General features: G+C 53.2%; 7 non-coding genes across 7 annotated transcripts; all 7 read left to right on the top strand.

The window, feature by feature from the left end:
* The first annotated feature begins 7,838 nt into the window (after window positions 1-7,838).
* LOC124589739 lies at window positions 7,839-7,957 on the top strand. Its single transcript, XR_006976232.1, has one exon. It is a non-coding gene; the product is annotated as a 5S ribosomal RNA (ribosomal RNA).
* Window positions 7,958-8,810: 853 nt separating this feature from the next.
* LOC124589738 lies at window positions 8,811-8,929 on the top strand. Its single transcript, XR_006976231.1, has one exon. It is a non-coding gene; the product is annotated as a 5S ribosomal RNA (ribosomal RNA).
* Window positions 8,930-9,792: 863 nt separating this feature from the next.
* On the top strand, window positions 9,793-9,911 carry LOC124589737. The gene has a single exon (XR_006976230.1). It is a non-coding gene; the product is annotated as a 5S ribosomal RNA (ribosomal RNA).
* An 863-nt stretch (window positions 9,912-10,774) lies between these two features.
* Window positions 10,775-10,893, top strand: LOC124589736. The gene has a single exon (XR_006976229.1). It is a non-coding gene; the product is annotated as a 5S ribosomal RNA (ribosomal RNA).
* An 863-nt stretch (window positions 10,894-11,756) lies between these two features.
* On the top strand, window positions 11,757-11,875 carry LOC124589735. The gene has a single exon (XR_006976228.1). It is a non-coding gene; the product is annotated as a 5S ribosomal RNA (ribosomal RNA).
* Window positions 11,876-12,728: 853 nt separating this feature from the next.
* LOC124589734 lies at window positions 12,729-12,847 on the top strand. Its single transcript, XR_006976227.1, has one exon. It is a non-coding gene; the product is annotated as a 5S ribosomal RNA (ribosomal RNA).
* Window positions 12,848-13,700: 853 nt separating this feature from the next.
* Window positions 13,701-13,819, top strand: LOC124589733. The gene has a single exon (XR_006976226.1). It is a non-coding gene; the product is annotated as a 5S ribosomal RNA (ribosomal RNA).
* The last annotated feature ends 504 nt before the right edge of the window (window positions 13,820-14,323 follow it).

Raw genomic sequence — 14,323 nt, 5'->3', positions numbered from 1 at the left:
CGCTACCCCTGCCAGCCCAATTTTCAAACTACCTTTCTGTTGTGACAAAGATGCTTCCTTATGCCTTTTAAACTACTGTAATGGAACGAAAATGCAGTAATTAACTCGGTTTGAGGGAGAATGTGCTAACCAAGTTTGCCAAGAAGACTTTGAAAACGACAAAACAGTACGAATCGGCAGGTGATTTCTGAAATACGTCACCGCCTATTGTTGTGTAGGAGTGTAGAGTTCCAAATTTGGTTTGTAATCATGACTTTATTCCTTAGTCGTCTCGTCTCGTCCCGCAGACGTTTGTCGTGCTTGCGCTGTCATATGGACCACGACCCGAGCGGCAGCGAGCGGCAGTCGAGCAAAGTCGGGACAAGTCGGGACGGGGACAGGGACAGGAATGGTGCGAATGCACTGCAAACTACGCAGACACCTGGTGTGAGGCGAGGCGAGGCGAGGCGAGGCGAGGCGAGGCGAGGCGAGGCGAGGCAGCCCACATCGCTACCAGTGGCGCCCTCCAGCACGACACTGCACCACCCCGCACAGGCCCTCCGCTGGACACCAGGGACAAGATGCGTCCTCCGCTAGTGTCGAAGGCTGCACGCGCCCAGCAACACCTCGGTGCCTGGCGTGCTGTGTTTACCTTTTGCGACTGGGCCGGCGGCGCCTCGCGTGTCGTCTGCTTCTTCTGCCTCGTGGCTGTATTACTACCTGACTGTAAGTAATGGAAATGATTTACGATGATAGTGAGGAAAGGCAGAATAACGTCCAATGTGAATTTGATCGTTCAGTAGATAAACCTTCGGCCTTTGAGATTCACCGTTGGATATTAGAGGACTTGATGTTACGGCATGATGACGTTCTTGGCATACAGTTTGATACGTTCCTTAATTCAGTGTTTTTAAAATTGAAATCTCCTGACATGTGTGATACTGTTGTGTCTGTCAATGACGGTGTGCGTAAATTTCGACATCTTGACGGTAAAATTAGTAATGTGACTGTGTCGCACGCTGGCTTCGGCGTTAGGCAAATTCGCATCTTTAACTTGCCCTTTGAAATACGTAATGATACCATTTCACGTTATTTGCGGCCGTACGGTACCGTTTTGTCGGTGATTAAGGAAAAGTGGTCCTCTGCCTATTTGTTTCAAGTCGAAAACGGTGTGCGGAGTGTGAAAATGGTTGTCAGACAGCACATTCCGTCATTTATTTTGGTCAACGGCCACCGTGCGTTTGTGACTTATAGTGGACAGCCTCAGACTTGTTCCTTTTGTAGTGGCGTTGGTCATTACCGGCAAGATTGTCCTAAACGTAAACGGCCTGTTCAATTACCGATTGACGACGGTTTGCGCGGGGCCAGCTTTGCCTCTGTCGCTGCTTCGGTCTTAGGTACAGCCCCCCCCGCACCCGCGCGCCGCGTGGCCGATGCTAACCTAGCTGACGCCGCGGTTGCCATGGATGTGTCCACTCCCGATTGTGACCTTGCTTCTGTGTCTGCCGTTTCCGCGCCTGCTACGGCTACCGTGCAGACTGACGCAAGTTTGTCTTTCCCACGTGTTTCACTTGAGTCTGTGTCCGACCCCACGCCCGCGTCGGCGACTGATGTAGTGTCGGACCCTGTACCGCAGCCTGTTACGGTACAGGAATTTTCTGATACGTTGACTGCCTCAGTTGACGTGGCTGCCGGTGCTCCTGTTCGCTCTGCTGCCGTGGAGACGCGGGAATTTTTTGCGACTCCGAAACCGCGGCGTGATGAATTTCCGTCTCGCAGTTCTAGCCGGCAACGTGCTCGTAGTGTCGGTCGGTCGCCTTCCTCTGATAGGGGGTTTACCCGACCCGACCGCAGTCCGTCTCCAATTGACCGTTCGCCCGCCGGTTCCCGGCAGTCGCGAGTTGGTCGGCACGACTCACAACAGCGTGTCGCGCGTCGGGACCTAGACCGCGAGCGGCGGCCGTCTCAGGCTTCCGGCTCCGGGCCTCCGACACAGCAGTCGCAACACCACCAGCGTGCCGCTTCTCGCCATCCGCTGCCTGACGATCTCACCGTGGCCGATCAGAAGCGTGATGTCGCTGTTCGACATTTACGTACCGTTTTAAGTCAGCCGCCCGCAGGTGACGATTCGGTATTGCCGGCCGACACGGCTTTGGCTGCGGTGCCGCCGCAATTGCCGACCAAACGGAAGGCTGAAGACACCCACAAGCGTCGTGTCTGTCCTTCTGCCCCCGAGCGAGTGCCGGCTTCTTCTCCCGACGTGGAGATGCCCGTTGCTGCTCCTTTGTCGGTGGCTTCCGGTGGCACAGATTCTGGGACCGCGTCCGCCCCCACTCCCGTGTACCCCACTGAGTGGGCGGAGGATGTGGAAGGCGGTGAGACTTAGTGGATTCTTGTTGTCCCCTAATCCAGTTGGCGGGAATTATTCCCGTCTTTTAGAGAACTTTTTATCCTTCTTTGGTGGCCGAAATTCCGTCCATGTTTGCTGTCTCTTTTTAACAAAGTTGGCTGAAATTCCGTCCATGTTGCTGCCTGTTTTTGACGTGAGGAGCGTTTTGTGCATGTGTATTTCATTTGTGTATGGGGCCTGAGCATTGTTCGTGGCATATCTTCTCTATCAATGTTCTTCTCTGTTGTTCCCTGATCCAGTTGCCAGGGATTCCTCCCGTCTTTATTAGCGACCATTTTATCCCTTTTGGTGGCTGAAATTCCGTCTATGTCTGCTGACTGTTTTTCACTGAGGAGTTTTTTGTGCTTGTGTATTTTATTTGTGTATGGAGCCTGAGCGTTGTTCGTGGAATGTTTTAACTCTCAATGTTAACAAGTTGAGTAATCCGCACAAGTTGTCGGCATTGCTCACTTTTTTACATGACTCCCACTGTCATGTGGCATTTTTACAGGAAGTTACGCGTCAGGCTCTGTTGTTTTTATTTGACACTTCTGATTTTACTGTCGTTGATAATATAATGTCCGACGAACAGACTGGTACTGCTATCTTAATCCGTCCTGGATTTGATGTTAGCAATATTGAAATATTGCCAAATGGCCGCGCTATAGCATGTACCGTCAATGGTCTTGCCTTTGTTAACGTGTATGCTCATGCCGGTGACAAGCCAGCGCGGAATAAATTTTATGGTCTGGATCTCTGTCCACTTCTCCATCGTAATCATACTGACTTAGTGATCGGTGGTGATTTTAATGCTGTGATTGATGGTCGTGATCAGGAGCCGCGTCCCAACTGGTGCCAGGAATTGCGTACGTTGGTTGACAGCTTTCGGCTCCGCGACACGTGGCGTGTGCTGCATCCGGATAAGACGCATTTCACCCACTTTTACGCCACCGGTCACAGTCGCTTGGACAGGATCTATGTGTCTTCGCCGCTCGCTGCCCACGTCCGGCAGGTGGACGTGTTGCCGGTTATTTTTTCAGACCATTGCGGCTACATGTGTCAGCTTCTCCTGCCGCGTGCGCGCCCTCCTCGGCGCCGCAATATTTGGAAATTTAACTGTAGCCTTTTGGACGATGCCAGTCTCACGTCTCAATTTACTGCGTTGTGGCGCAAGCTCTTGCGTGGTAAAGGCGATGACGGCAGTACTATCGGGTGGTGGGTGGCGGTCGCCAAGCCGGCTATTCGGCGTTTTTTAATCGATTTTAGCCGCGATGCGGCGCATTGGCGTCGGTCGACGGCACGTTTTTACCAGGACTGTTTAAAGGATATCGCTCAGCGCGTCGCAATGTCACCTGAGTTGCTTCCGGTTTTTAATCAATTCAAAGCCAAGCTCCTCGATGATCTTCGTCGGAAGGGTGTTGGGGCTATCGCGCGGAGCCAACCGGTGGGCGACGTGGAAGGGGAACCGCTCTCTCTCTACCACCTGAGCAGGGAGCGCCGGCGGCGCGAGCGGTTGGCCATCCGTAAATGGATCCAGCGAGATGGCACGTCCACCTCTGATGGTGCGGCCATTGAGCGCGAAGTTCACGCGCACTTTGAGACGCTCTTTCGACAGGTTGACGTCGACGCCGGGGCGCTGCGCGATTTTTTGCAGAGGGTCCCACGTGTGTTAACACGACAAGATAGAGCCATTTTAAATGAACCTTTTACCCTTGATGACTTAAATACAGCTGTGAAATGCAGTCCTAGGGGCCGGTCCCCTGGACTGGACGGGATTCCTGCCGAATTTTATTTAAAATTTTTCAGTCTTTTAAGTGATGTTTTAATTGCCATTATGAATGAGGTCCATAACGGCGTTGCTATTCCTGCGGAATTTTCAGAAGGGCGCATTGCACTCGTTCCAAAATCGGCCGCAACACCAAATCTTGACAATGTCCGTCCTATAACCTTGCTGAACGCCGACTATAAAATTATAGCGCGGTGTATCACGCACAGGTTGACGAACGTTATGCCAAAGGTGGTGAGTGACCATCAGACTTGCGCTGTCAGGGACCGTAACATATTCGATGCTGTTCTGGCGTACCGGGATTGTATCGGATATGTTAAAAGTCACAGGCTCCGGACGGCTGCGATAATGCTGGTCGACTTCAAAAACGCTTTCGATCGGATTAGTCACACCTATCTGCGGCGGGTCTTGGTCGGTTTTGGATTTGGTTCTAAACTGACGACGATGGTGCACAATATTTTAAGGAATGCCACGTCACGGGTTGTAATAAACGGAACTCCCAGTCGTGTTATACCTATTAGCCGCTCAGTTCGCCAGGGCTGCCCCTTGTCTATGTCGCTCTTCGCTTTGGCGTTGGATCCGCTCCTCCGCTGTATCGCCCAGGAATGCCGGGGCATACGCATTGGTGACGATCAGCTGATCTGTAGAGCGTATGCCGACGACCTCGGCGTGTTCCTCGATCAGCCAGAGGATATTGACAGGTTACATGGTGTTCTGCAGCGATTTGAGAGGGCAACGGGGGCTATCGTTAATCCTCGGAAAACTGTTTTACTCCCTCTTACACCTCGCCTGCGTACTGTTCGCGGCGACTGGTTTTGTGTCAAGCCACGGCAGACTGTCCTTGGTGTTATTCTGACCGACAATACGCAGCGTATGGAAGCTCTTAATTGGCGGTCCACGCTGTATAAGGTCAGGGCCGTTGCGAAACTGTATGCCTCTCGGAACTTGGCGCTCCGTCAACGAGTGACCCTTATCAACACGCAGATTTTGGCCAAAGCATGGTATTTGGCACAAGTCCTCCCTGTGCCGAAGCAACTGGAACGGGCCATTCAACAGGCGGTCTATTGGTTGCTGTGGAAGGGTGACATATTTAAAGTCTCCCTGGCCACCTGCACCTTGAGTCTGACGGAGGGGGGGCTGGGTTTCGTTGATTTTCGCAACAAATGTGCGGCACTCTTCGTGAAGCGGACTACCGTGGTGCTTGACAAGGGGCCGTGCAGTCCGACGGCTGCTTTATTCCATGCCTATCGCCCACCATCGGTGGTTGCTCCGGTCTCGGTCAGTCATATTCCGTACACGTTGAACTTTGTCCGCCGGTATTATGTGTATAACAGTTACCTGGTGCTCGGTGATGTCCGTGCGTGCAATGTCGGTGACGTTGTGCGCGCTCTTCGGGGATCGCCAAGCAGAAATAAATGGGAGTATCGGCTACCTCAGCACGACTGGAGGATGGTGTGGCGGAACCTTGCCGCCGCCGTTATTCCGCCCCATGTTTACGGAACATGGTATAAAGTGGTCAACCGCACATTTCCGACTAATGCTAAGCTGCACTCCATCGATCTGATTCCTTCGGGAGTCTGTGATGCGTGTCCTGAGGAGGACACCATCGAACACCGATTCGAATGTCGGCAATTCCGTGATGTCTGGGATATTGCGTGTGACATGGTGCGTCTGATCAACAGAGTGGACAGGCGGCAGGTGACAGCTTTGGACGCCATCGTGCCTCAGTGTGCGGCGTATCCGGCCACCAAACGGAATGCAACTCTTTGGATTTTGGGACACACGGTTTTTTGTATTTTCACCCTGAAATTGACTACTGCCGTCGACTTTCTGTCTTACCTGTGGGCGGAACATCGTCTGACCCTAGGTCGACCGGCTTATTCCTCGACTTTCGCCAATTTTTTGCATGTTGCCTTGGCCCATGCATTCACTAAATTGTCACTTACCTGATAAGACTACTTACCCGATCTTGACATTTTTACTTTCCTATCTGATACTACTGCCAACATTCCTGTTGGCGTGTTATGACGAACCCTTGCTTACCAACGGACTTCCTTTCTTGGATAATGATTTTATGGCTTGGTAAAGTTGTGTTTCTAATGGACCGTACATTAACGAAAACGTCCACATGACCTACAGTTATGTGAATGGTGTTTTGTCCGTCGAAAGTTCTTTTATGTTTGCTTTACTTTCTGTTCCTCCTTTATTTTTTTCTTGTTATTTGTTCTTTTCTCGCGGCGACTGAGGGGGCCGTGTCGCGGTGATCATTCTCTCACAGTTGGTGTGTGTCTGAATGTGGGACTTTCTCCTATTGCTGTGCGTCGACGTTTGTCTTCTTCTCCATGTACCTTCCGTCGACCGTTAGCGGCGACATATTTTTTCGGACTTTAATTTACTTTCATTTCTATTCCGGTGGATTCACTTTTTTGGCGGATGCCACTTGCCTGTTGCTTTGGCAGGTTGTCGATGCTGTGGATCACTGTCACGGCAAGCTGCAACGGCGTCCAGAGGCCAATTTTGTTTCTCTTATTTGTAATGAAGTCTGGGGGGCGGATTCCCTTGCATTTCTTTTTTTTTGTATTGGAGGATACACGTTCCTTTCTGTTTCTTGTCGTGGAAGCCCACAGCACATACCCACGCTGGCACACCTCGCCGATGAAGGCACTATTGGGGGGCCTTACCCCGCGTCCCTTGCAGCAATCAACGGCACCTTTATAGCTGGAGAAGCTCGCCAAGGGATGGCGTTTTGTGGAGAGCGAAAAGGCCGGGCTATAAGGGGAGATGGGAGGCAAAAAAAAAAAAAAAAAAAAAAAAAAAAGGTGCTGTTGGCTACCTTCCTTTTTTTTTTTCGTTTTGCTATTTTGTCGCTACCCCTGCCAGCCCAATTTTCAAACTACCTTTCTGTTGTGACAAAGATGCTTCCTTATGCCTTTTAAACTACTGTAATGGAACGAAAATGCAGTAATTAACTCGGTTTGAGGGAGAATGTGCTAACCAAGTTTGCCAAGAAGACTTTGAAAACGACAAAACAGTACGAATCGGCAGGTGATTTCTGAAATACGTCACCGCCTATTGTTGTGTAGGAGTGTAGAGTTCCAAATTTGGTTTGTAATCATGACTTTATTCCTTAGTCGTCTCGTCTCGTCCCGCAGACGTTTGTCGTGCTTGCGCTGTCATATGGACCACGACCCGAGCGGCAGCGAGCGGCAGTCGAGCAAAGTCGGGACAAGTCGGGACGGGGACAGGGACAGGAATGGTGCGAATGCACTGCAAACTACGCAGACACCTGGTGTGAGGCGAGGCGAGGCGAGGCGAGGCGAGGCGAGGCGAGGCAGCCCACATCGCTACCAGTGGCGCCCTCCAGCACGACACTGCACCACCCCGCACAGGCCCTCCGCTGGACACCAGGGACAAGATGCGTCCTCCGCTAGTGTCGAAGGCTGCACGCGCCCAGCGAATGACAGGAGGTGCAACGAGCAGCAGTGCGTCTCACACACGCGGCGGTGCGCCCGCTAATTCGGCCGTCGCTCTGCTGGGACGCCGGGCGCGCCCCCCGCGCGCGTCCTCGAGGAACTGGCTGTTGCGGAAGGAAGTACTTTCGTCAAATGCGGCGGAAAACTAACATTTTGTGTGTTGGGAAAAAAGCCGAACGCGAATTCTGCCGTGCTCCTACATTAGATGCGCGCCAACGGCCATACCATGATGGATACACCGGTTCTCGTCCGATCACCGAAGTTAAGCATCATTGGGCCCAGTTAGTACTTGGATGGGTGACCACCTGGGAAACCTGGGTGCTGTTGGCTACCTTCCTTTTTTTTTTTCGTTTTGCTATTTTGTCGCTACCCCTGCCAGCCCAATTTTCAAACTACCTTTCTGTTGTGACAAAGATGCTTCCTTATGCCTTTTAAACTACTGTAATGGAACGAAAATGCAGTAATTAACTCGGTTTGAGGGAGAATGTGCTAACCAAGTTTGCCAAGAAGACTTTGAAAACGACAAAACAGTACGAATCGGCAGGTGATTTCTGAAATACGTCACCGCCTATTGTTGTGTAGGAGTGTAGAGTTCCAAATTTGGTTTGTAATCATGACTTTATTCCTTAGTCGTCTCGTCTCGTCCCGCAGACGTTTGTCGTGCTTGCGCTGTCATATGGACCACGACCCGAGCGGCAGCGAGCGGCAGTCGAGCAAAGTCGGGACAAGTCGGGACGGGGACAGGGACAGGAATGGTGCGAATGCACTGCAAACTACGCAGACACCTGGTGTGAGGCGAGGCGAGGCGAGGCGAGGCGAGGCGAGGCGAGGCAGCCCACATCGCTACCAGTGGCGCCCTCCAGCACGACACTGCACCACCCCGCACAGGCCCTCCGCTGGACACCAGGGACAAGATGCGTCCTCCGCTAGTGTCGAAGGCTGCACGCGCCCAGCGAATGACAGGAGGTGCAACGAGCAGCAGTGCGTCTCACACACGCGGCGGTGCGCCCGCTAATTCGGCCGTCGCTCTGCTGGGACGCCGGGCGCGCCCCCCGCGCGCGTCCTCGAGGAACTGGCTGTTGCGGAAGGAAGTACTTTCGTCAAATGCGGCGGAAAACTAACATTTTGTGTGTTGGGAAAAAAGCCGAACGCGAATTCTGCCGTGCTCCTACATTAGATGCGCGCCAACGGCCATACCATGATGGATACACCGGTTCTCGTCCGATCACCGAAGTTAAGCATCATTGGGCCCAGTTAGTACTTGGATGGGTGACCACCTGGGAAACCTGGGTGCTGTTGGCTACCTTCCTTTTTTTTTTTCGTTTTGCTATTTTGTCGCTACCCCTGCCAGCCCAATTTTCAAACTACCTTTCTGTTGTGACAAAGATGCTTCCTTATGCCTTTTAAACTACTGTAATGGAACGAAAATGCAGTAATTAACTCGGTTTGAGGGAGAATGTGCTAACCAAGTTTGCCAAGAAGACTTTGAAAACGACAAAACAGTACGAATCGGCAGGTGATTTCTGAAATACGTCACCGCCTATTGTTGTGTAGGAGTGTAGAGTTCCAAATTTGGTTTGTAATCATGACTTTATTCCTTAGTCGTCTCGTCTCGTCCCGCAGACGTTTGTCGTGCTTGCGCTGTCATATGGACCACGACCCGAGCGGCAGCGAGCGGCAGTCGAGCAAAGTCGGGACAAGTCGGGACGGGGACAGGGACAGGAATGGTGCGAATGCACTGCAAACTACGCAGACACCTGGTGTGAGGCGAGGCGAGGCGAGGCGAGGCGAGGCGAGGCGAGGCGAGGCGAGGCAGCCCACATCGCTACCAGTGGCGCCCTCCAGCACGACACTGCACCACCCCGCACAGGCCCTCCGCTGGACACCAGGGACAAGATGCGTCCTCCGCTAGTGTCGAAGGCTGCACGCGCCCAGCGAATGACAGGAGGTGCAACGAGCAGCAGTGCGTCTCACACACGCGGCGGTGCGCCCGCTAATTCGGCCGTCGCTCTGCTGGGACGCCGGGCGCGCCCCCCGCGCGCGTCCTCGAGGAACTGGCTGTTGCGGAAGGAAGTACTTTCGTCAAATGCGGCGGAAAACTAACATTTTGTGTGTTGGGAAAAAAGCCGAACGCGAATTCTGCCGTGCTCCTACATTAGATGCGCGCCAACGGCCATACCATGATGGATACACCGGTTCTCGTCCGATCACCGAAGTTAAGCATCATTGGGCCCAGTTAGTACTTGGATGGGTGACCACCTGGGAAACCTGGGTGCTGTTGGCTACCTTCCTTTTTTTTTTTCGTTTTGCTATTTTGTCGCTACCCCTGCCAGCCCAATTTTCAAACTACCTTTCTGTTGTGACAAAGATGCTTCCTTATGCCTTTTAAACTACTGTAATGGAACGAAAATGCAGTAATTAACTCGGTTTGAGGGAGAATGTGCTAACCAAGTTTGCCAAGAAGACTTTGAAAACGACAAAACAGTACGAATCGGCAGGTGATTTCTGAAATACGTCACCGCCTATTGTTGTGTAGGAGTGTAGAGTTCCAAATTTGGTTTGTAATCATGACTTTATTCCTTAGTCGTCTCGTCTCGTCCCGCAGACGTTTGTCGTGCTTGCGCTGTCATATGGACCACGACCCGAGCGGCAGCGAGCGGCAGTCGAGCAAAGTCGGGACAAGTCGGGACGGGGACAGGGACAGGAATGGTGCGAATGCACTGCAAACTACGCAGACACCTGGTGTGAGGCGAGGCGAGGCGAGGCGAGGCGAGGCGAGGCGAGGCGAGGCGAGGCAGCCCACATCGCTACCAGTGGCGCCCTCCAGCACGACACTGCACCACCCCGCACAGGCCCTCCGCTGGACACCAGGGACAAGATGCGTCCTCCGCTAGTGTCGAAGGCTGCACGCGCCCAGCGAATGACAGGAGGTGCAACGAGCAGCAGTGCGTCTCACACACGCGGCGGTGCGCCCGCTAATTCGGCCGTCGCTCTGCTGGGACGCCGGGCGCGCCCCCCGCGCGCGTCCTCGAGGAACTGGCTGTTGCGGAAGGAAGTACTTTCGTCAAATGCGGCGGAAAACTAACATTTTGTGTGTTGGGAAAAAAGCCGAACGCGAATTCTGCCGTGCTCCTACATTAGATGCGCGCCAACGGCCATACCATGATGGATACACCGGTTCTCGTCCGATCACCGAAGTTAAGCATCATTGGGCCCAGTTAGTACTTGGATGGGTGACCACCTGGGAAACCTGGGTGCTGTTGGCTACCTTCCTTTTTTTTTTTCGTTTTGCTATTTTGTCGCTACCCCTGCCAGCCCAATTTTCAAACTACCTTTCTGTTGTGACAAAGATGCTTCCTTATGCCTTTTAAACTACTGTAATGGAACGAAAATGCAGTAATTAACTCGGTTTGAGGGAGAATGTGCTAACCAAGTTTGCCAAGAAGACTTTGAAAACGACAAAACAGTACGAATCGGCAGGTGATTTCTGAAATACGTCACCGCCTATTGTTGTGTAGGAGTGTAGAGTTCCAAATTTGGTTTGTAATCATGACTTTATTCCTTAGTCGTCTCGTCTCGTCCCGCAGACGTTTGTCGTGCTTGCGCTGTCATATGGACCACGACCCGAGCGGCAGCGAGCGGCAGTCGAGCAAAGTCGGGACAAGTCGGGACGGGGACAGGGACAGGAATGGTGCGAATGCACTGCAAACTACGCAGACACCTGGTGTGAGGCGAGGCGAGGCGAGGCGAGGCGAGGCGAGGCGAGGCGAGGCGAGGCAGCCCACATCGCTACCAGTGGCGCCCTCCAGCACGACACTGCACCACCCCGCACAGGCCCTCCGCTGGACACCAGGGACAAGATGCGTCCTCCGCTAGTGTCGAAGGCTGCACGCGCCCAGCGAATGACAGGAGGTGCAACGAGCAGCAGTGCGTCTCACACACGCGGCGGTGCGCCCGCTAATTCGGCCGTCGCTCTGCTGGGACGCCGGGCGCGCCCCCCGCGCGCGTCCTCGAGGAACTGGCTGTTGCGGAAGGAAGTACTTTCGTCAAATGCGGCGGAAAACTAACATTTTGTGTGTTGGGAAAAAAGCCGAACGCGAATTCTGCCGTGCTCCTACATTAGATGCGCGCCAACGGCCATACCATGATGGATACACCGGTTCTCGTCCGATCACCGAAGTTAAGCATCATTGGGCCCAGTTAGTACTTGGATGGGTGACCACCTGGGAAACCTGGGTGCTGTTGGCTACCTTCCTTTTTTTTTTTCGTTTTGCTATTTTGTCGCTACCCCTGCCAGCCCAATTTTCAAACTACCTTTCTGTTGTGACAAAGATGCTTCCTTATGCCTTTTAAACTACTGTAATGGAACGAAAATGCAGTAATTAACTCGGTTTGAGGGAGAATGTGCTAACCAAGTTTGCCAAGAAGACTTTGAAAACGACAAAACAGTACGAATCGGCAGGTGATTTCTGAAATACGTCACCGCCTATTGTTGTGTAGGAGTGTAGAGTTCCAAATTTGGTTTGTAATCATGACTTTATTCCTTAGTCGTCTCGTCTCGTCCCGCAGACGTTTGTCGTGCTTGCGCTGTCATATGGACCACGACCCGAGCGGCAGCGAGCGGCAGTCGAGCAAAGTCGGGACAAGTCGGGACGGGGACAGGGACAGGAATGGTGCGAATGCACTGCAAACTACGCAGACACCTGGTGTGAGGCGAGGCGAGGCGAGGCGAGGCGAGGCGAGGCGAGGCAGCCCACATCGCTACCAGTGGCGCCCTCCAGCACGACACTGCACCACCCCGCACAGGCCCTCCGCTGGACACCAGGGACAAGATGCGTCCTCCGCTAGTGTCGAAGGCTGCACGCGCCCAGCGAATGACAGGAGGTGCAACGAGCAGCAGTGCGTCTCACACACGCGGCGGTGCGCCCGCTAATTCGGCCGTCGCTCTGCTGGGACGCCGGGCGCGCCCCCCGCGCGCGTCCTCGAGGAACTGGCTGTTGCGGAAGGAAGTACTTTCGTCAAATGCGGCGGAAAACTAACATTTTGTGTGTTGGGAAAAAAGCCGAACGCGAATTCTGCCGTGCTCCTACATTAGATGCGCGCCAACGGCCATACCATGATGGATACACCGGTTCTCGTCCGATCACCGAAGTTAAGCATCATTGGGCCCAGTTAGTACTTGGATGGGTGACCACCTGGGAAACCTGGGTGCTGTTGGCTACCTTCCTTTTTTTTTTTCGTTTTGCTATTTTGTCGCTACCCCTGCCAGCCCAATTTTCAAACTACCTTTCTGTTGTGACAAAGATGCTTCCTTATGCCTTTTAAACTACTGTAATGGAACGAAAATGCAGTAATTAACTCGGTTTGAGGGAGAATGTGCTAACCAAGTTTGCCAAGAAGACTTTGAAAACGACAAAACAGTACGAATCGGCAGGTGATTTCTGAAATACGTCACCGCCTATTGTTGTGTAGGAGTGTAGAGTTCCAAATTTGGTTTGTAATCATGACTTTATTCCTTAGTCGTCTCGTCTCGTCCCGCAGACGTTTGTCGTGCTTGCGCTGTCATATGGACCACGACCCGAGCGGCAGCGAGCGGCAGTCGAGCAAAGTCGGGACAAGTCGGGACGGGGACAGGGACAGGAATGGTGCGAATGCACTGCAAACTACGCAGACACCTGGTGTGAGGCGAGGCGAGGCGAGGCGAGGCGAGGCGAGGCGAGGCAGCCCACATCGCTACCAGTGGCGCCCTCCAGCACGACACTGCACCACCCCGCACAGGCCCTCCGCTGGACACCAGGGACAAGATGCGTCCTCCGCTAGTGTCGAAGGCTGCACGCGCCCAGCGAATGACAGGAGGTGCAACGAGCAGCAGTGCGTCTCACACACGCGGCGGTGCGCCCGCTAATTCGGCCGTCGCTCTGCTGGGACGCCGGGCGCGCCCCCCGCGCGCGTCCTCGAGGAACTGGCTGTTGCGGAAGGAAGTACTTTCGTCAAATGCGGCGGAAAACTAACATTTTGTGTGTTGGGAAAAAAGCCGAACGCGAATTCTGCCGTGCTCCTACATTAGATGCGCGCCAACGGCCATACCATGATGGATACACCGGTTCTCGTCCGATCACCGAAGTTAAGCATCATTGGGCCCAGTTAGTACTTGGATGGGTGACCACCTGGGAAACCTGGGTGCTGTTGGCTACCTTCCTTTTTTTTTTCGTTTTGCTATTTTGTCGCTACCCCTGCCAGCCCAATTTTCAAACTACCTTTCTGTTGTGACAAAGATGCTTCCTTATGCCTTTTAAACTACTGTAATGGAACGAAAATGCAGTAATTAACTCGGTTTGAGGGAGAATGTGCTAACCAAGTTTGCCAAGAAGACTTTGAAAACGACAAAACAGTACGAATCGGCAGGTGATTTCTGAAATACGTCACCGCCTATTGTTGTGTAGGAGTGTAGAGTTCCAAATTTGGTTTGTAATCATGACTTTATTCCTTAGTCGTCTCGTCTCGTCCCGCAGACGTTTGTCGTGCTTGCGCTGTCATATGGACCACGACCCGAGCGGCAGCGAGCGGCAGTCGAGCAAAGTCGGGACAAGTCGGGACGGGGACAGGGACAGGAATGGTGCGAATGCACTGCAAACTACGCAGACACCTGGTGTGAGGCGAGGCGAGGCGAGGCGAGGCGAGGCGAGGCGAGGCAGC

The sequence above is a fragment of the Schistocerca americana genome, unplaced genomic scaffold, assembly GCF_021461395.2.
Source record: "Schistocerca americana isolate TAMUIC-IGC-003095 unplaced genomic scaffold, iqSchAmer2.1 HiC_scaffold_721, whole genome shotgun sequence".
Classification (NCBI taxonomy): Eukaryota; Metazoa; Arthropoda; class Insecta; order Orthoptera; family Acrididae; genus Schistocerca; species Schistocerca americana.
The sequence above is the reverse complement of the archived record's forward strand: the minus strand, read 5'-3'. Positions and strand labels throughout refer to the sequence as shown.